We start from the raw sequence: 21,907 nt of genomic DNA on the forward strand, positions 1-21,907 counted from the left end.
TCAGAAAGGAACCCAAGGAATTTCGAAGACTGTCAAAGTGGCAAATAAAATATTAGCTTTTCTACAAGATGGGTCAATAGAATGTGTGGTCCCGTGCACTCTCGACTGTGTGAACAATGTCCTTGTCGGACAGGGAGCCACAAATCTCTTCTCCAGTGAAGTGTAGTAAAGGACAATCGTTGATCAAAGAGTGGATACTAAACATAATTGCGTAGATGGAGGATCATCCGCAGCATAGTAAAAAAACAATTATAAACAGTTTTGGAGTAATATCGCAGCAATATGACGGCGTAGTGAACAAGTAAAATTACGATATTCAAGGCAGGGCAAGGAGAACTCGTTACAAAAGCGTGTTTGGGGTTTTAAAGGATGCTAGATACGACTGATAGGATGTGCATGATAGTGACCTGTTACGTTTACGCACGTCAAATTGCGCGCAACATACATTGCAGTGATTTCATGGGAAGCAATGGATGGTTCCATAACTTTAAACGGTGCTACGGAACTGGAAGACGGAAGACAACGAAATTTCAAACAAAGCGTCAACTTGACGATGCACAACAAACTGAGGAATCGGCCGAATATTTGTAAATGAGATAAACAAACTTATCCTATCGTTCAGTAAGGAATTTGTTTTCTGCTTCCACCAATCGGGATTTGAAGAGGAACTGCATATGAAAGGAACCTTGGAAATTAAAGGTGCCAAGAGAACTGTATCAAGATCAACTAACATCAACGCCTTTACACGTTCGTACACAATTATACCGACTCTTAATCTGCGTACTAAATTGGCTGGAAAGTTATCCATTGTTAGTTGGGGGTGCTCTGCCCCAAACGAGTCTCTCTCGTGTGCGTGATCTTGGAAGGGCAGTAGAGAATATTTACGTTTAAGTCGCATCAAGCAAGAGTGGAAAACGGGCCGCAAGAGATCTACAACTATGGCATGAGAACTGCTTTTGTCCAATAGCTCATCAAAATGACTTGTTTTTTCTTTATTCTTGGAGACCACTTAATTGAGAAGTAACGGCTCCGGTCTCGTATACTGACAAAACGCCCAGGAGAGCTGTGTGCCGTCCACACGCCCCTCCGTATTCGCATCCAGTGACGCCTGCGGGCTGAGGATGACACGGCGGCCGGTCGGTGCAGTTGGACCTTCACGGCCTGTTCGAGCGGAGTTTAGCTCTTGATTCCTGACCTGCGAAAAAAATGGTACACCTTGGAACAGACTATCCTTCCTGAAAAGTGTGTGGCATTGCAGTTCATAGCATCTGGAACCACTGGACAAATTCAATCTCTGGAAGTTTGTTTTTTCCGTGCCTATAAAACATATTAGCGCACTATCTGCAGTTACGCCTTAAAGGGCAGCCAGTTTCACGATAAGCTCCACGACAGACTGTTCGCATTCGGTTGCATGCCGTCACATGCCATCAGTTCTCATCATCCCGCTACACCAATATGATTCTATATGCATCCTTTAAGAGAGATTACACAGCTGAACGTCGTGCAAGGTTTCTAACTACCAAGGAGTTCGCCTTCGATCTTGATGGTGCCAATATTCGCCGTATTTCATTCGGTGTTCATCGTGCAAGTTAGTGATATGTTTTGAACAATTCTCGAATGTCGACGATGTCTGTTTTGTGAAGTGCAATACATACATCCCATAGAAGGTTGACCTCTGTGCTTTCCTGACACTCATTTTCTATCACCCTCTTGATGCACATGTTGAGTCATTTGCAGCTAATATTTTTCCTGTCATAACTGTTAACACAAACTGTCAAATGAGTTTTACTAGAGATTGAACTTGGGACATCGGATTCAAGGAGTTCCTTGTGAGACCGCTCTGTGTACAACAATATCATCCGCAAAGGGCCTCATGGAACTTCTGACAATCAGCACGTCATTTATATACACCGTAAACAGAAATTGTATTAAAAATGCCCTTACCGTACGCCCGTGCCTACTTTTACATCTGGACATTTCTCTCCGTTAAGAACGAAATACTATATTCTATTAGGTAGGTACTCTTCACTCTGATGAATAATCTTGTCTGATATTCCGTAAGCTCGTATTTTCTTCATTAGACGGCAGTGCGGAACTGTATAGATAGCCATCTACTGCCTCCTGGATCTCGTGGCCGAACAGAGCGAACTGGAATACATGTTGATTCCTGCAGAAGAAGTTTTCTGTTTCCAAAAGGTTATAACCCACGAGCATAAAACGTGTTCCAAAATTCTACAACATATTTTCCAGACTCTCCAGCAGCCAGAAAGTTGGCTGCTGGTAGAAGAAGAACAAGTACCTTCACATATTTTATGCAAAACCATATAGGTATCCCGCGAGATCCAATCGATTTTGCTCTGTTGCACAATTTTAGTTGATTTTCTAATCCGCGGTCAGTTATTTCGGTTCCTGTCAGTGTAGCGTTTCTGAAACGACTCGAAGGAGGAACAACAATACGATCGTCTTGGTGACGGGAAGGGGGGGGGGGGGGAGGAGGTACGCTACAGCTGTTGCCGCATCCTGCATCTCTGTCGCCGAGCACCTCGATCTCGCCGTTCTTCCTCATCTATTTCATCTATTCCTCTTCTCTAAATCGCTTCCTGGATAACCTTTAGGCAACCTGTCAATGGTCTTACTCTTCTTTTCCTTGCAGGAAGTTGCCAATTAAATGCTCTCCCTGGCGATCTGTCTTCCATCATTCTTTTGTTTTCGTTTGACATGGCCTAACCATCCCAGCTAGCTTCCTTCTATTCTACCCCTAATACTATAATGGATCTGCATCCTTTGCCTTATTTCCTCATTTCTTATGCAGTCAGGTCGAGAAATGGAATATGCTCTTTGTGAGTTAACGAGCATTTCGTTCTCATTTAAATATATGGCCGAAAGAGTCAGCCTACAGGAATTGTGAAACGAACCCTTTCCTCCAAGACCGTGTGCCAAAAAGGGCATAGATTCACCACTAGACGGGGACTCACAAGCCATTACTTGTAACTTTTTATGACATTATCTAACTATGTACTTCTTGTATTCTTAGCATTGAGAATGGCTAGCTTCTAGCCGAAATCTAGATCTGCACAATAAAATTTAAAATAGGACGACTGATTGCTGCAATCTATAATTTACAAGTCAATATAACAATCGGTGAGTGCCACAGCTTTCTGAATAGAAGGTAACCTGATGAAGAATTTTATCTTCGAACACGCTGGACGGTTCAGACATTACGCTGAATACTCGGCATCCTCAGTGCTTATAGTAGCGCGGGTAGTCGGCTATGAACTGTCGGCGGTCGTCCGCTGCAGGTGACCGGAACAGCGCCGGCGGCCCGCTTTAGGATGCCCCTGGCGTCAGCGATTACAGCAGACCCTCACCGCGACCGCTTTCACTGGCGGCCGCCGGCATGGGCTGGACAAGCCGGCTTGCACAACCGGTTGCCTAACGACCCACAGCTGGTTGGTCTGCCCGAACTGCAACGCTCCGTGTGACGATTCACGTGGTCGCAACGAAATCTCGGCTCCTGGTAAAATTATTGTTGGGAGCAAAGGAAGGAAAGGATACAACGTCTCTTCAGCAACGAAATCATTGCAGACGGAGCGTTAATCCCCACGACCTTTGCAAGTAATCATTCTAGCATTGGCGTCAAGTGAATGTGGTTAACCACTCGTTAGGAAGAAATGGATTCAAACAATTTTCTTGGGAGCGCAGTCACAGCTCAGAGACATTACGAATAACAATAACGAGAGTCAACACTAATAACCATCCACATGATCAGTAAAATTACAAGAATTAAGAAGTCAAGAATGACTATGTGTTTCCATAAGTCGCACAGCTCTATGAAGATGCTTTATTCGTAACTACCGGTTTCACGTCTGTATAGACGCATTTTCAAGTTTATCTGTCAAGAATACAAATCACAGTGTGAAATTTTTGAAGTAAGAGAAATATAGAACTGTAGTGTTGGCACTGAAGAAAAACCAGTGACATGTAATCTATCTATCGCTTGAGCCTTGTCCCGCAGTGACGCAGGGGCAGCCATCATTAATAGAATTTGGCACGTTAATGTTTAAGGGGTGGCCGGATGCCCTTCCTGCCGCCACCCCGTAACCTCCCCGCCCCCCAACCCCCCGGGACGGAATTAGTGTACCCCAACTGTCTGCATCGAGTGTAATCCATGGAATAGTGCGAAAGCATTCAGATGTCTGCGAGCCGTGTAACTGAGGCGGAACATGGGGACCAGCCCGGTATTCACCTAGTGGGATGTGGAAAACCTCCTAAAAACCACATCCAGGCTGGCCGGCACGTCGGTCCTCGTCGTTAATCCGCTGGGCGGATTCGATCCAGGGCCGGCGCACCTACCCGAGTCGAGGAAGCAGCGCGGTTAGCGCTCTCGACTACCCTGGCGGGTAACCAGTGACAAGTATTCACAATGGTTATATTTCCATAATAAATGGACGCTTACGTAGTCACAGCTTTCGGGAAGTTATCCACGTTAGGAATCAAACAAAAATGAGTACACCCAATAGATGCTTGTCAAAATCTACTAAGCATGACTATTGAAGGAGGATATATATACAGGTTGGTCCATTGATAGTGACCGGGCCAAATATCTCACGAAATAAGCATCAAACGAAAAAACTACAAAGAACGAAACTCGTCTAGCTTGAAGGGTGAAACCAGATGGGCTATGGTTCGCCCGCTAGATGGCGCTGCCATAGGTCAAACGGATATCAACTGCGGCTTTTTTTTTTAAATAGGAACCCCTATTTTTTACATATTCGTGTAGTACGTAAAGAAATATGAATGTTTTAGTTGGACCACTTTTTTCCTTTGTGATAGATGGCGCTGTAATAGTCACAAACGTTTAGGTACGTGGTATCACGTAACATTCCGCCAGTGCGGACGGTATTTGCTTCGTGATACATTACCCGTGTTAAAATGGACAGTTTACCAATTGCGGAAAAGGTCGATATCGTGTTGATGTATGGCTATTGTCACGTCTCCGCCGATTCCCTACAACCGACCAGCATACAGAGACAATTTCACTGCCGGTATAGGTCCACTTGACTGCAACTACAGCGCCCCATAGCGTACAAAATGTTCAAATGTAAGTGAATTCCTAAGGGAACAAACTGCTGAGGTCGTCGGTCCCTAGACTCACGCACTACTTAAACTAACTTATACTAAGAACGACACACACGCCAGACCCCGAGGGAGGACTCGAAACTATGGCAGGAGGGGTTGCGCAACCCGTGACATGGCACATTAAACCGCGCGGCCACTCCGCGCGGCCCCATAGCGTACATTGTGCTCCTTTTAGGGTTACCTAAGTTGTATAGGCGTGTAGAGTACCAGAATTGCACGTTATGGAATGGACGACAGGGTTATTGGCTGCAAGTTGATGGGATGTATACACAGAGTATGTCGGATGCCTAGGTATGTAGCATCAATGTTGACGGTTGACATATCATGAATGAGAGTACTGTCTGGAACGCTTTATGTTTGATGATGTACGCTGGGGTGACTAGTCATGGGACACCTCCTAACATCATGTCGGACCCCGTTAGTGCAGCAACACGACGTGGCGTGAACACAAAATGTCGTTGTAAGTCCCCCGCAGAAATGTTGAGCCATGCTGCCTCTATAGTCGTCCGTAGCTCCCAAAAGTTTTACCGGTGAATGATTTTGTGTTCGAGCTGACCTTTCGAATATGTCATATAAATGTTTGAGGGAATTTATGTCGGGCGATCTGGGAGGAGAAACCATTCGCTCGAATTGTCCAGAATTTTCTTCATACCAATCGAGAACAATTGTGGTCCAATGATAAGGCGCATTGTCATCCATATAAATTCCATTGTTGTTTGGGAACTTGAAGTCCATGAATGGGTGCAAATAGTCTCCAAGTAGCCAAACGTAGCCATTTCCAATCAATGATCGATTCACGTGGACCAGAAGAGCCAGTGCATTCCACGTAAATATGGCCCATATCATTACGGCTCCACCACCAGCTTATATAGTGCCTTGCTGACAATCTGCAGTGGCTTCGTGGAGTCTGCGCCAAGCTCGAACCCTACCATCAGCTCTTACCAACTGAAATCGGGACTCATCTGATCAGGCCACGGTTTTCCAGTCACCTAGCGTCCAACCGATATGGTGACGAGCCCGGGAGAGGCGCTGCAGGCCATTTCGTGCTGTTAGCAAATGCCTTCACGTCGGTGGTCTGTTGCCATAGTCCATTAATGCCAATTTCGCCTCATGGTACTAACGGTTACGTTCGTCGTACGTCTCACATTGATCTCTGCCTTTATCCCACGCGGTGTTGTTTATCTGTTAACACTAACAACTCTTCGCAAAAGCCGCTGCTCTCGGTTGTTAAGTGAAGGCTGTCGGCCAGTGCGTTGTCGTCGGTGAGAGGTTTCTCGGCACAGTCTTGGCACTGTGGGTCTCGGATTATTGAGTTTCTTAAAGATTTGCGAAATGAAATGTCCCATGCGTCCATATCCAACTATCATTCCAGGCACAAAGTCTGTTAATTTCCGTCGTTCGTCCACAATCATGTCGGAAACCTTTTCACATGAATCACTTGAATACAAGCGATAGCTCCGCCACTGCAGTACCCTTTTATACCTTGTGTACGCGATACTACTGCGATCTTCATTGTAAATATCGCTATCCCAGAAATTTTTGACACCTCAGTGTAATTTGTATTACTATGTGACAACAGTGAAGAATTCATGGATTTTATTATCTGACGCCAATGATTTTATATCGGTTAATATGACGTTGTAAATGCTTTTACGAAGGCTGATGATGGTCTGTGGACCGAAACTGGTTGTTAAATAAACAAATTTTTGTCTGCAGCTCTTGTAAGTCATCAAGACTTTCTTTGAAATAGAAATTTGTATTGGTTTTCAGTAACTTCTATTTCAAAATGTTTCTAACTTGCAACAGATTTTTAATGATATTTCTACCTAATTTGCTTTCAAATTGTTGGTATGTGGTAGCGTAATAATACTACAGACAAATTATTAAATACAGTACTGACAAAATTTTCCGATAGCAACGTCTTTATATTTGAACAGAATTTAAACGGAAATACGGGAAGCGTAGGGGAGTAAGGATTTGGACGCCATAGATGGAAATAGGAAATAAAGGAAACCAAGAAGCTTTCAAGATCTGTGTAAATAATCCCACTAATGATAAATATAGTGAGTATAAAGGGAAGAGAATTAACGCGAAATTCATACCTAAATCGGAAAGTGCACGCTGAATAATGGGAACGCTTGCGTGATTTTCATGACAAACTATCATTTTTAGTTAATGAAACCACTCAACAGACAAGAAAATGATCGTATACGTGTTAATAATGTATGAGATAACAAATGGATAAGTCATTACAAAATTGTGGAGTGATGATACTTGAATTCAGACGTTACCTGGACAATACTGATATGAGAACACTGACGGAAGCTCTAAATGCTACAAAAAATAGGAAAGCCGCTAGTTTAGATGGTATTAATACGGAACTATCCGCCTCCACAGCTGAGTGGTCATTGCGGCAGAATACCATGCGCAAAGCCCAGGTTCTATTCCTGGGTGGGTCGAAGGTTATCTCCGCCCTGGGACTGTGTGTTGTGTTGTCCTCGTCATCATATCATCCTCATCGACATGCAAGTCGTGAAGTGTCGTCAACTAAAAAGACTTGAACCAGGCGACTGGTCTACCCGATGGGAGGCCCTCGCCACACGACATTTCATTTCAATACGGAACTGTGGAAATTCCTACATCTAAGACTTCTTCACATACGTAATGTTGGATAAATAGGGAGGTACTAAAAGAGTGGCTGATAGCTGACGTAATATATATCTTTACAAAGGGCGACAAAAATAAGTGTAGTAACTATCCTGGATTCAGCTTGTAAATTATATGCCAAAATCCTGAACTCACTACTTTAAAAATATTATGGAAAAGCTAAAATCTGAAGAACAATCAAGTTTTAGAAAGAACTATCAACTATTGACAATGTTTTTACTCTGCAACAAGCCGTAGGAAAGAGGTGAGAGTTCACTAGGGAACCCCATCTTGCTTTTGTGGATTTTGAGCAAGCAATCAATAACATGAATGGAGAAATGGTATGCAATATCATGATATCATGACTGAACGAGGTATCCATCTCACCTCTAAAATGCTGAGAATAAGAAGAAGAAGAAGACGAAGAAGAAGATGTGAAACATAGCAACAAAGCAAATTAAAACAAACACTCTTCAATATGTATAAACTTAACGTTGTCGATATATAAAACGAAAGTGATGGAATTTCAGGGCAGAAAACCAGTAACATCTAAAATAAACCAAATAATAAAATCTTGGAGCAAAATATCTAGGATGCGACATCACTTACAAATATAATCATGACATGGGTAAAAAATTAAATAAATCTTCTTCCATATGTGGAACCATCGTACAAAGTTTGCAGAATAAAGCCAGGGCAGAAATCAAGCTGAAGTTTTATAGAACGATGGCAGTACTAACACTTACTTGTGGAAGTGAAGCATTGGTAATAACAAGACGTCAAAAAAGTAGAATATAGTCTCAAGAAATGAGATTTTTAAGAAGAGTAGAAGGACGTACAAGGTAAAATCGAAAACAAAATGACAAAATAAGGAATGATTTAGGAATATATAATGTAAACGATAAATTACGGAAAATAGGAGGAAACTGAAGGAACATGTAGACGTATGTCTGCAGCAAGATTCCCGGTAAAGACACTCAATTATAAATGGATTAGAAGAAGAAATGTAGGAAGACCATGCAAGAGGCGGAGTTCCGGTAACTGGTAATTTGCCTAATAAGCGAAATGAAGAAGAACAATAACAAGATAAATCTACGAAGGATAACTGTAACCTGTAGCTAAATATCTCGAAGTATTTTAACAGTGTGTCATCAGTCGGTGCTGCCTCCCTATAGCTGATATGTGATTTTCTCATCATTAGCTAAATCTTATCCCGCAAGTACCGAAAATCTACTAAATCCATTTGTGTAAAAATTTTTAACAACGGTTTATCATCACCCATTAAATATGTAAGTAGGCTGTCTATGTTTTCTCTATGTAAGTAGGCTGTTATATGTTTTCTCTATGTAAGTAGGCTGTTTAGGTTTTTTTATTGGTAACGCCACCTCTGTATGAAAATCACAGGCTGTGCTGTATCAATAAGTGTGTGCATTTGATTTCTTTGTTATTGTAATTATGAAAAATTTTATCAAATCATTATTGGCCACTGCCCAAAAATATTTTGTAAAATTTTTTGTGGGGAGCATGGGGGCTATGTAAGTAGGCTGTCTATGTTTTCTCTATGTAAGTAGGCTGTTTATGTTTTCTCTATGTAAGTAGGCTGTTTAGGTTTTTTTATTGGTAACGCCACCTCTGTATGAAAATCACAGGCTGTGCTGTATCAATAAGTGTGTGCATTTGATTTCTTTGTTATTGTAATTATGAAAAATTTTATCAAATCATTATTGGCCACTGCCCAAAAATATTTTGTAAAATTTTTTGTGGGGAGCATGGGGGCTATGTAAGTAGGCTGTTTATGTTTTCTCTATGTAAGTAGGCTGTTTATGTTTTCTCTATGTAAGTAGGCTGTTTAGGTTTTTTTATTGGTAACGCCACCTCTGTATGAAAATCACTGGCTGTGCTGTGTGCAGTCTGTGGCTAGTTTGCATTGTTGTCTGCCATTGTAGTGTTGGGCAGCGGCAGCTGGCTGTGAACAGCGCGTAGCGTTGCGCAGTTGGAGGTGAGCCGCCAGCAGTGGTGGATGTGGGGAGAGAGATGGCGGAGGTTTGTAATTTGTCATGAACTGATATATATATTATGACTTGTGATGATATCAAGGTAAATACATTGTTCGTTCTCTATTAATATCTTTCATTTGCTAACTATCCCTATCAGTAGTTAGTGCCTTCCATAGTTTGAATCTTTTATTTAGCTGGCAGTAGTGGCGCTCGCTGTATTGCAGTAGCTTGAGCAGCGAAGATTTTTGTGAGGTAAGTGATTTGTGAAAGGTATAGTTTAATGTTAGTCAGGGCCATTCTTTTGTAGGGAATTTTGAAAGTCAGATTGCGTTGCGCTAAAAATATTGTATGTCAGGTTAAGCACAGTCTTGTAAGAATTGTTAAAAGGGGACGTTACAAATACCTAAAAAAATTCATTGCGAGATAGTTGTCCTCCAACAAACTGTTCTCTTCTCCAACATTTTGGTTTTCTTCCTTCTTTTCTTTCTGTTAGTCAAGGTTACGACCAAGAATTTAGTGCTGCTGCCTTTTTAAAGGCAAGATGTACCTTTTTGTTGTTGCTTCAACGGATCTCTGTGAGGAGCGTGATAAGAACACAGGCAAGTTATAGCATGCCACATCAGGCAAAACATTTTTCTGTGCAACACGAAATTTGTTTCATGGATTTTTGTGCACACAAAAATATGGCAACGCTAGCAACATGTAGCATACGACTAGTAGCAATGTTACGCCTAGTACTGCCTCGGTAGAATTCCATCTTTGCAAATACCTCGCCGTTCTCTGTCACTGAGAACCAGTACGTTCCAGCGGTACACACATGAGCGCTATCGAAGCCTGCTTACCGAGGAAACTGTGCCATGATCTCAGGAGACTGTCAAGGACGGAAGAAATCAGCTATACTGTGGCATCGCTTCGCACAGCTAGGGCGTGAATCCAGCTGTAGTGGGCCAAAGTGATTTGCTTTACATTAACAATTACGCATGTTTTCGTACGAGTGGTGTAGGGCTTCGTCTTCGGCTCACAATTGACGTTGTGTAGCTTCTGAAGTGAAGCGAAATGTTCAAATATGTTTGAATACCTAAGGGACCAAACTACTGAGGTCATCGGTCCCTATACTTACACTCTACTTAAAGTAACTTGACCTAACTTATGCTAAGAACAACACACACACCCATGCTCGAGGGAGGACTCGAACCTCCGGCGGGAGCGGCCGCGCAGTCCGTGACATGGCGCCTCAAACCGCGCGGTCACTCCGCGCGGCGAAGTGAATCGCTTTTACTGCGAACCACGGACCCCCGATCGTGTGCTTCGCAGCTTATCGCCATTCGCGCTTAGTTTCGGCACACGTTACTATGTCAGGCGCATGCCCAGTGATCATTAGTGTACAGTATAGAATACGTATCCGTGTCTGACATGGAGGTCAAGGCCGGATCCAAGCGTAGAGTAAATAGTTCAGATTGTGGGGCGCCAAGAGGAATGACTGTAACGACTCACCCTACCCCGGGCTATGCCGTGTGTAGGAAGCGATCAGTAAGAACGCCATAAGCGTGCGATCTATTGCTCTAAAGTTCTGAATGCAAATTAGGGTCGGAAGAATACTACTCATACGCAGGTACTTTGAAACTTCTTAATAAAATAAAATAATTATTTTTTGTTTAAGTTGGCGTAATTGGGAGAAGATGAAACTTCTTAATCTAATTCTGAAACTGCTGAGTGAAACAGAATGCACTGAGCCTGCTTTCTCTTTAGTTATTCTTATCATTTCAACACTGACCCACAATATCCTAGCGCAAAGCAATCTGACTGCTCAAAAAATGATAACCTGACTTCAAATAATTAATACAAAAGAATGGTCCTGAATTGGAAGAAATCCTAACAATAACCCATACATATCATAAGTCACTTACCTCACAGAAAATCTTCATTACACGAACTACAGCGATACAAGCGCTAATATTGCCAGCTAATAAGAAATTCTAACTGCTGAAGGCTCTAACTAATGACAGGCATGTGTTTAGCAAAGGGAACATTTTTTTGCAGGGCAAACAATGTATTTAGCAAATTTTACCTTAATAATGTGACATCCAGTTCAAAAAATTATATAATCATCCATGACATCCAGTTCCGAAAATTATATAATCATTGACAAAATTAAATTTCCATGACGGACACATGTCGAGATCGTCCGCTTGCGCTAACACTTCAGACCTCTAACCTCCATTACTGCTAGCTGCTCACTTCCCACTTCCATCACTGCTGGCTGTTCACCTAGAAGTGCGAGTTCGACCAGCCACAGAGTCTCTAACAGAGTGCACAGAGCGCTGTCAGAGATATTAATGCAGAGCGCTATACAGCGCTGCCAACATACAAACACATCAACAGCCTACTTGTAACTTTACACTGAGGTGACAAAAGTCATGGGATAGCGATATGGCCGAGCGGTTCTAGGCACTTCAGTCCGGACCCGCGCTGCTGCTACGGTCGCAGTTTCGAATCCTGCCTCGGGCATGGATATGTGTGATGTCCTTAGGCTAGTTAGGTCTAAGTAGTTCTAAGTCTAGGGGAGTGATACTTCAGATGTTAAGTTCTATAGTGCTTAGAGCCATTTGAACCATTTTTGGATAGCGATTTACACATATACAGATGGCAGTAGCATCGCGTGTACAAGGTATAAAACGGCAATGCATAGGCGGAGCTTTCATTTGCACTCAGGTGATTAATGTGAAAAAGTTTCCAAGTGATTACGGCCTCACGACGGGAAATAATAGACTCTTGACATGGAGTGGTAGTTGGAGCTGGAGGCATGGGACATTTAGTTTCGGAAATCGTTTGGGAATTCAATATTCCGAAATACACAGTAACAAGAGTGTGCCGAGAATACCAAATTTCAGGCATTACCTCACACCACAGACAATGCACTGGCCGAAGACTTTCACTTGACGACCGAGAGCAGCGGCGTTTGCGTATAGTTGTTAATGTTAACGGACAAGCAACACTGCGTGAAATAACGGCAGAAATCAATGTGGGACGTACGACGAACGTATCCGTTAGGACAGCGTGGTAAATTTTGGCGTTAATGGGGAATGGCTGCAGGCGTCCGGCGTGAGTGCCTTTGCTAACAGCACGACATTGACTCGAGCGCCTCTCCTGGGCCCATGACCACATCTGTTGGACCCTCGGCGACTGGAATATCGTGGCCTGGTCAGATGAGTCCCGACTTCAGTTGGCATGAGCTGATAGTAGGGTTCGAGTGTGGCGCAGAGTCCGCGAAACCATTGACACAACTCGTCAACAAGGCACTGTGCGAACTGGTGTTGGCTCCATAACGGTGTGGGTTGTGTTTACGTGCAATGGACTGGGTCCTCTGGTCCAGCAGAACCGATTGACTGGAAATGGTTATGTTCGACTACTCGGGGACCATCTGAAGCTACTCATGAACTTCATGTTTCCAGACAACGGAAAACTGGAAATTTGTTACAAGGTCTTATGGGACCAAACTGCTGAGGTCATCGGTCCCTAATTTTACACACTACTTAATCTAACTTAAACTAACCTACGCTAAGGATTACACACACACCCAAGGCCGAGGGAGGACTCGAACCTCAGACGGGGGGAGCCGCGAGGACCGTATCAACGCCCCTACACCCCGCGGCTGCCCCGTGCGGCTTCCAGACAACATCAGAATGTTTATGTATGACAATTCGTCGTGTCACTGGGCCACAATTGTTCCAGATTGGATTGAAGAACATCCTAGACAATTCGAGCACCCAACATAAATCCCATCGAACATTTGTGGGACATAATCGCCATGTCAGTTCGTGGACAAAATCTTGCGCCGGCAACACTTTCACTATTATGGACGGCTGTAGAGGTAGCGTGGCTCACTATTTCTGCAGGGGACTTCGAACTACTCGTTAAGTCCATGCCACGTCGAGTTGCTTCACTATCTACATCTTCATCTGCAATTCACATTTAAGTGCTTGGCAGAGGGTTCATCGAAGCACAATCATACTATCTCCCTACCATTCCACTCCCGAACAGCGCGCGGGAAAAACGAACACCTAAACCTTTCTGTTCGAGCTCTGATTTCTCTTATTTTATTTTGATGATCATTCCTACCTATGTAGGTTGGGCTCAACAAAATATTTTCGCATTCGGAAGAGAAAGTTGGTCACTGAAATTTCGTAAATAGATCTCGCCGCGACGAAAAACTTCTTTGCTTTAATGACTTCCATCTCAACTCGCGTATCATATCTGCCACACTCCCCTATTACGTGATAATACAAAACGAGCTGCCCTTTTTTGCACCCTTTCGATGTCCTCCGTCAATCCCACCTGGTAAGGATCCCACACCGCGCAGCAATATTCTAACAGAGGACGAACGAGTGTAGTGTAAGTTGTCTCTTTAGTGGACTTGTTGCATCTTCTAAGTGTCCTGCCAATGAAACGCAACCTTTGGCTCGCCTTCCCCACAATATTATCTATGTGGTCTTTCCAACTGAAGTTGTTCGTAATTTTAACACCCAGGTACTTAGTTGAATTGACAGCCTTGAGAATTGTACTATTTATCGAGTAATCGAATTCCAACGGATTTCTTTTGGAACTCATGTGGATCACCTCACACTTTTTGTTATTTAGCGTCAACTGCCACCTGCCACACCATACAGCAATCTTTTCTATGAAGCTTTGCAACTGATACTGGTCTTCGGATGACCTTACTAGACGGTAAATTACAGCATCATCTGCGAACAACCTAAGAGAACTGCTCAGATTGTCACCCAGGTCATTTATATAGATCAGGAACAGCAGAGGTCCCAGGACGCTTCCCTGGGGAACACCTGATATCACTTCAGTTTTACTCGATGACTTGGCGTCTATTACTACAAACTGCGACCTTCCTGACAGGAAATCACGAATCCAGTCGCACAACTGAGACTATACACCGTAGGCCCGCAGCTTGATTAGAAGTCGCTTGTGAGGAACGGTGTCAAAAGCTTTCCGGAAATCTAGAAATACGGAATCAACTTGAGATCCCCTGTCGATAGCAGCCATTACTTCGTGCGAATAAAGAGCTAGCTGCGTTGCACAAGAACGATGTTTTCTGAAACCGTGCTGATTACGTTTCAATAGATCGTTCCCTTCGAGGTGATTCATAATGTTTGAATACAGTATATGCTCCAAAATCCAACTGCAAACCGACGTCATTGATATAGGTCTGTAGTTCGATGGATTACTCCTACTACCCTTCTTTAACACTGGTACGACCTGCGCAATTTTCCAATCTGCAGATACAGATCTGTCGGTGAGCGAGCGGTTGTATATGATTGCTAAGTAGGGAGCTATTGTATAAGCGTAATCTGAAAGGAACCTAATCGGTACACAATCTGGACCTGAAGACTTGCCAGTATCAAGCGATTTTAGTTGCTTCGCAACCCCTAAGGTATCTACTATCCCGAGCGAAAGGTGGTCTGACACGTATTATGAGGTATTCCGTGAGTTTTGTCACGTCAGTACATTCTCGTTCCGTTCTACAGGGAGTAGGAGCGTGTGTTAGCCTCAAAGTACAAAGATTTTTTTTGAAACTTCCTGGCAAATAAAAACTGTGTGGTAGACCGGGTCTCGAACTCAGGGCCTTTGCCTTTCGCGTGCAAGTGTTCTACCGACCGAGCTCCCCAAGTACGGCTCACGACCAGAGGTGCTAGTCTTACAAGGTTTGCAGATAAGCATCTGTGAAGTTTGGAAAGTAGGAGACGAGGTACTGCTGGAAATAAAGCTGTGAGGATGGGTTTTGAGTCGTGCTTGTGTAACTCAGTCGGTAGGGTTCTTGTCCGCAAAAGGCAAAGGTCCCGAGTTCGAGTGTCGGTCCAGCACAGTTTTAATTTGCCAGGAAGTTTCATATCGGCGCAACCTCCGCTGCAGAGTGAAAATTTCACTCTTGGCGAAAGAAGTTGACAGTGAAAGACCGTGTACGTGTCGTAATTCGTGTGTCTGTGTAGAAGAACTTCGAAAACTGAGTCCGAGTTCATACATCGTATGGGCTGTTAATAGCAAGAAAAGTGTTTACGCGCCTGCTACGAAGCAGTGTGAACTAACTCGTGGCAAGGTTATCAAGCCTATAAAACGCTAAGGAACTCGCTGGAAACCACGTGCACTTGGCTTGAGCACTTCGACTCATAGGTATTGTTTTGTATATCCATAGTAGACTGTTCGAGCGAGATGATACATCTGCTGTTTGGATATCAGATGCATCTTTAATTGTTACAAATAGTACTCACGAACAGCCCAATTGTTCATATCCACCTCCAAACTCTTTTATAGCTTCTTCAGTATGCAAAATAAATGGATGTCGAAAAGTAACGAGTTAATGGGGACGCAGTGCTGCTGCAGCTGAGGGCACTGTGTCGTCTAGATCGGCAAGAAGTGGGTAATATGGTAAGAAACAGACCAGAGCTCAGTGAAGCAACGTTCAGCGCATCAGTTATTCAGCTAATACAGACTAACTGACTAGAAATCTGGGGAATTCCAATTTCTATAATACAGTTTCACCTGAAAGTTTTAATAGCTAAAAGAAGTACTTTAACTACTATTACTTCAAAATCTGACCAATGGTGTACTTTGAGTGTTGTTAATTTCGGCTTTGTTACTTCCATAATGGATGCAAGCAGTTTGGACACGCATTCTGGAGGACGACGGTTCAGTCCCGCGTCCGGCCATCCTGATTTAGGTTTCCCGTCATTTCCCTAAATCGCTCCAGGCAATGCTGGAATGGTTCTCTTGAAAAGCCACGGCCGACTTACTTTCCCTCCCTTCCCTAATCTGATGAGACCGATGACCTCTCTGTTCGGTCTCTTCCCCCAAACAACCCAACCCAGTTTTGATTACAAGGTGACAGTGTTGCTCCAAAAATTACGAGTGATAATTAATCTGGGCGACTAGACTTTTATTTGAGTAGCTGTTCCCGCCGACTGCATGAGTTTCAAGTATCGCAGGAAATATATCGTGTGTGCGAGGCCATTGCCCCCATAGAAAGTGCCAAGCCATGTGGGATGGCGGTCCGAGGAGGATCCATAAAATTCCACCAAACCGGCCGAGACACAGGTAACTTTCGGGCAGAAGATCAGTCTGGAGTGACCGTTGCGACAAGTGGCTCATGCATCCACATCCACGACCTCCCTTGTGAAAGGCCCCTGAATAGTTATGCCGGAGGATGGTTGCGTCGTGGGTCGGCACAGCTTGCTTCATGGAAGTCCACCTGCCGTTCTGGAGTCTGAAGATGATCCTTGAGGATTGAAACCGGTCACTCCGATTAAAAGAAATTTGCGATCAATCCTGTTTCTTAATTATCATATTAATATAAGATACCTGATACTGTTTTCAAACAGGGACTGATGACCACAGATGTTAAGTCCCATAACGCTCAGAGCCATTTCAACTGTTTTCAAACATTTTATAAAATTACTAAATTTATGATCTCTTGATGCCTCAGAACGTGTCCTAACAACCGATTCCTTCATCTAGTCAAGTTGTGTCACAAATTCCTCTTCTCCCCAATTCTATTCAGTACTTCCTCATTAGTTAAGTGGTTAATACATCTGATCTCCAGCATTCTTCTGTAGCGCCACATTTCGAAAGTTTCTATTCTCTTCTTGTCTAAACCATTTATCGTTCATGTATCACTTCCATACATGGCTACACTCCATACAAATACTTCCAGAAAAGGCTTCCTGACAAATCTTCAACCGATGTTAACAAATTTCTCTTTTTCAGAAACGCTTTCCTTGCCATTGGCAGTCTACATGTTATCTCCTCTCTATTTCGACCATCATCAGTTATTTTTTTCCCCAAATAGCAAACCTCACTTACCACTTTAAGCGTGTCACTTCCTAATCTAATTCCCTCTGCATCACCTAATTTAATTCCAGTACATTCCATTATCATCGATTCGCTTTTGTTGATGCTCATCCTATAATCTCCTTTCAAGGCCAAGTCCATTCCGTTCAACTGCCCTTCCAGGTCCTCTGCCGTCTCTGACAGAATTGCAATGTCGTCGGCAAACCTCAAATTTTTTGTTTCTTCTTCATCGATTTTTAATCCCTACTCCAAATTTTTCTTTTGTTTCCTTTACTGTTATCTCAGTATACAGGATGGATAACATCGGAGATGTTACAACCCTGTCTCACTCCCTTCTCAACCACAGCGTCCCTTTCATCCCCCTCGACTTTTATAACTGCCATCTGGTTTCTGTACAAACTGTAAATAGCTTTTCGCTCTCTGTATTTGACCGCTGCCACCTTCAGAATTTGAAAGAGAATATTCCACTCAACACTGTCGAAAGCTTTCTCTAGGTCTACAAATGCTAGAAATGTAGCGCTCCCTTTCCTTAATCTATTTCCTAAGATAAGTCGTAGAGTCAGTATTGCCTTACATGTTCCAACATTTCTACGGAATCCAAACTGATCTTCTACGAGGTCGGCTGCTACCAGTTTTTCCATTCGTCTGTAAGGAATTCGTGTTATTATTTTGCAGCTGTGACTTATTAAACTGATAGTTCCGTTATTTTCACACCTGTCAACACTTGCGTTCTTTGGGATTGGAATTATTGCATTATTCTTGAAGCCTGAGGGTATTTTGCTTGTCTCATACATCTTGCTCACCAGATGGTTGAGTTTTGTCAGGGCTGGCTCCCTCAAGGCTATCAGTAATGGAATGTTGTCTACCCCCGGGGCCTTGTTTCGACTTAGGTCTTTCAGTGCTCTGTCGAATTCTTCACACAGTATCATATCTCCCATTTCATCTTCATCTACATCCTCTTCCATTTCCATAATATTGTCCTCAAGAACATCGCCCCTGTATAGACCGTCTATATACTCCTTCCACCTTTCTACTTTCCATTCTTTGCTTAGAACTGGGTTTCCATCTGAGCTCTTGATATTCATACAAGTGGTTCTCTTATCTCCAAAGGTCTCTTTAATTTTCCTGTAGGCAGTATCTATCTTACCCTAGCAATACATGCCTCTACATCCTTTCATTTGTGCTATAGCCGTTCCTGCTTAGCCATTTTGCACTTCCTGTCGATCTCATTTTTGAGACCTTTGTATTGCTTTTTGCCTGCTTCATTTATTGCATTTTTATATTTTCTCCTTTCATCAATTAAATTCAATATCTCTTCTGTTACCCAAGGATTTCTACTAGCCCTCGTCTTTTTACCTACTTGATCCTCTGCTGCTTTTACTACTTCATCTCTCAAAGCTACCCATTCTTCTTCTACTGTATTTATTTCCCCCGTTCTTGTCAAGCGTTCCCTATTGCTCTCTCTGAAACTCTCTACAACCTCTGGTCCTTTCAGTTTATCCAGGTGCCATCTTCTTAAGTTCCCTCCTTTTTTATTTATCGAAGGCAATATGGCGCTCTAAAATCTGTTAATTGTCAACACCTCAGATCCCCATTCAAGGGCGTTGTTTACATTAGCTGGTTACAGATAATGAGAGAACAAAGACTTTATCAGAAACGGAGGCATATAAAAGAATGTTAGAAGAACGCCAAGAAATACGTGGCACGTGCATAAGCACAAAAATAAGAATTTGTATATGCCAGTGAACTGATTCTATTCTAATTCCGGTAGTCATTATGATATAATTGTAGGCATCAATGATGTTGATGATGTCTTCATAAACCAGTTCAAATTGAGGAGCTGAAAAACAAACGCAAGTTTTATGCATATTACAAAATTGTTAAGGCTTTCGTGGCCACTTGTTGACAAATTGCCTATTGGCTTCTGTCTCGGGTTCTTCGGTCGACGTTCATGCATTTTGCTCTAAAATAGATATAAAACTGCAATAAGGTTAATAGGATAATACGGAATGCAACTGATGGTAGAGTGATCAGTAAAAACAGCTGTAAGAAGAGTGAATAAACTGAACAATAAAATAAACAGCAAGATTAGCAGTTGACCGAACATTAAAACCTGCATCAAAAAGAATACTGATATGAGCAGTGAAATAATAAAATAACAATAAAAATTAACAATAAATTTACACTAAAATATTGACAGTGGATTAAGGAAGATGGACAGCACACATAATCCTTAAACATTAATGTCTAAACAATCCAGACAGGAAACTGTAGCATACTTCGTACAGATCTCTGTTTTCGGTCGTGGATGCGCTGTGATATTTCAGTCACTAAGTGTTGGAATGCTAGGAAACATCAAAGCTACTTTTGTTTTCAGCGTATCCATTGTGGATGACGAACTGCGACTGTGATTTAAATTGGCGTTTATCTGGTAGTAAATATGCAACCAGTCGGTTTTTTACGATTCATTCAACCAGGAACATCCAGAATGAGATTTTCACTCTGCAGCGGAGTGTGCGCTGATATGAAACTTCCTGGCAGAGTAAAACTGTGTGCCGGACCGAGACTCAAACTCGCGAAAGGCAAAGGTCCCGAAGCTCGAGTTTCGGTCCGGCACACAGTTTTAATCGGCCAGGAAGTTTCATATCAGCGCACACTCCGCTGCAGAGTGAAAATCTCATTCTGGAAACATCCCCCAGGCTGTGGCTAAGCCATGTCTCCTCAATATCCTTTCTTCCAGGAGTGCTAGTTCTGCAAGGTTCGCAGAAAAGCTTCTGTGAAGTTTGGAAGGTAGGAGACGAGGTACTGGCAGAACTGAAGCTGTGAGCGCGGGTTCTGAGTCGTGGTTGGGTAGCTCAGTGGTAGAGCACTTGCCCGCGAAAGGCAAAGGTCCCGAGTTCGAGTCTCGGTCCAGCACACAGTTTTAATCTGCCAGGAAGTTAGAACCATGAACATGTGTTCGAGCCACTGCAGGCTCATCATCAGATAGAGGTGTTACAAGAGCATTATGTTGTGAACTAGTGTAGCTAGATGTAGTCCTGATGAGTGCACTACCTTGTCAGATTGCTTCTTATAACGTGCATTATTAAGCTATGTACACAAATAAACACAGCGTTTGTTTGTGTTCTGTGGCGACTGGCTTTTTACCAAATAAACGCCAATTTAAAGTTCCTTCTTCTTTGCTCTTCCCTCAGGTTAAGGTGCTTGTGTCAACCTATATGATAAAAAGGATGATGCTTCCCTCAACAACATGGTCTACTAAAATGTTTGTATCTTCAATTTTTTATGTCTCAAAATGTTGGGCACTTTACCAATAGTGCATTATGCCTTAGTCGACCACATGGCGAAAGGCGCGCTGCTGCAACATTATGTTAGCGTATTTAAAAGTGAATACGCTATGTACAGGGAATTACATATTCTGAATGAAACGCAGTTCGAGGGTTCAAAATGCAGTCTACATAAACTTAATAATAATCGAGGTATAAGTGTATCACACCAGATGAAGATGGCTGAAAATCGAAAGTTGTCTTCGCATAAATAAAGTTGTATAAAAAGAGCTGGTAGCTGTATTTCTTCAAGTATTCTATATGAATAATCTGATACACTTTCCTTTGGTATGCGTAACTTGAAGAATGCTTTGTATTACTTACTTTGGAAGCTATTTCATTCTTCATAGCTTCCCATGCAGTGTACACTCTTGTTGCTTAGGTTCTTACATTCTTATCCTTCCTTTCTTTAACGAAATTCCCAATACATAGCGGCTGGCAGACAAGGGAACAGCTTAGCCAATTATTTTCATATATCATGTAAACTGATCATGTACCACCTTAGTTCAAGAAAACGAGGATAATATCTTTGCAAAGCCAGATAAACCAAAGGAGAAAAAAAAAAAAAAAAACCGCGCCCAAATTTCCCTTCTAAGCACGACCTGTAAGTTGTTGGAGAAGCCCATTTTAAACCGAATAGAACCGATACTATTACTATTTGTTACCATTTATTACCACAGCTGCGTCGTTCGCCAGTCAAGTCTGGCTAGACTGCGTCAGTGTTACAAGATTAAGGTTATACAGGCATTATAATACAAGAACAAATCAACATAAACAGGCATAATAATACAGAACAAATTTGCATAAGTATAGCATAAGACTTAATGACATATAGGGTGAGGAAACATGTGGCAGTGCATTGTTTACAGAGTCCAGTTTGCTGTTTCACTGTCAAAAGACGTATTTAAACTGTACAGTGGTTTTTGGCGTAGATTTTTCGACATCTTT

The 21,907-nt window shown here is 42.6% G+C and overlaps 1 non-coding gene across 1 annotated transcript; it reads left to right on the top strand.

Annotated features, from left to right (window-relative positions):
* Positions 1–20,477: 20,477 nt before the first annotated feature.
* Positions 20,478–20,551, top strand: Trnas-cga. Its single transcript has one exon. It is a non-coding gene; the product is annotated as a tRNA-Ser (tRNA).
* Positions 20,552–21,907: the final 1,356 nt, after the last annotated feature.

This window comes from Schistocerca piceifrons, chromosome 1 (assembly GCF_021461385.2).
Source record: "Schistocerca piceifrons isolate TAMUIC-IGC-003096 chromosome 1, iqSchPice1.1, whole genome shotgun sequence".
Classification (NCBI taxonomy): Eukaryota; Metazoa; Arthropoda; class Insecta; order Orthoptera; family Acrididae; genus Schistocerca; species Schistocerca piceifrons.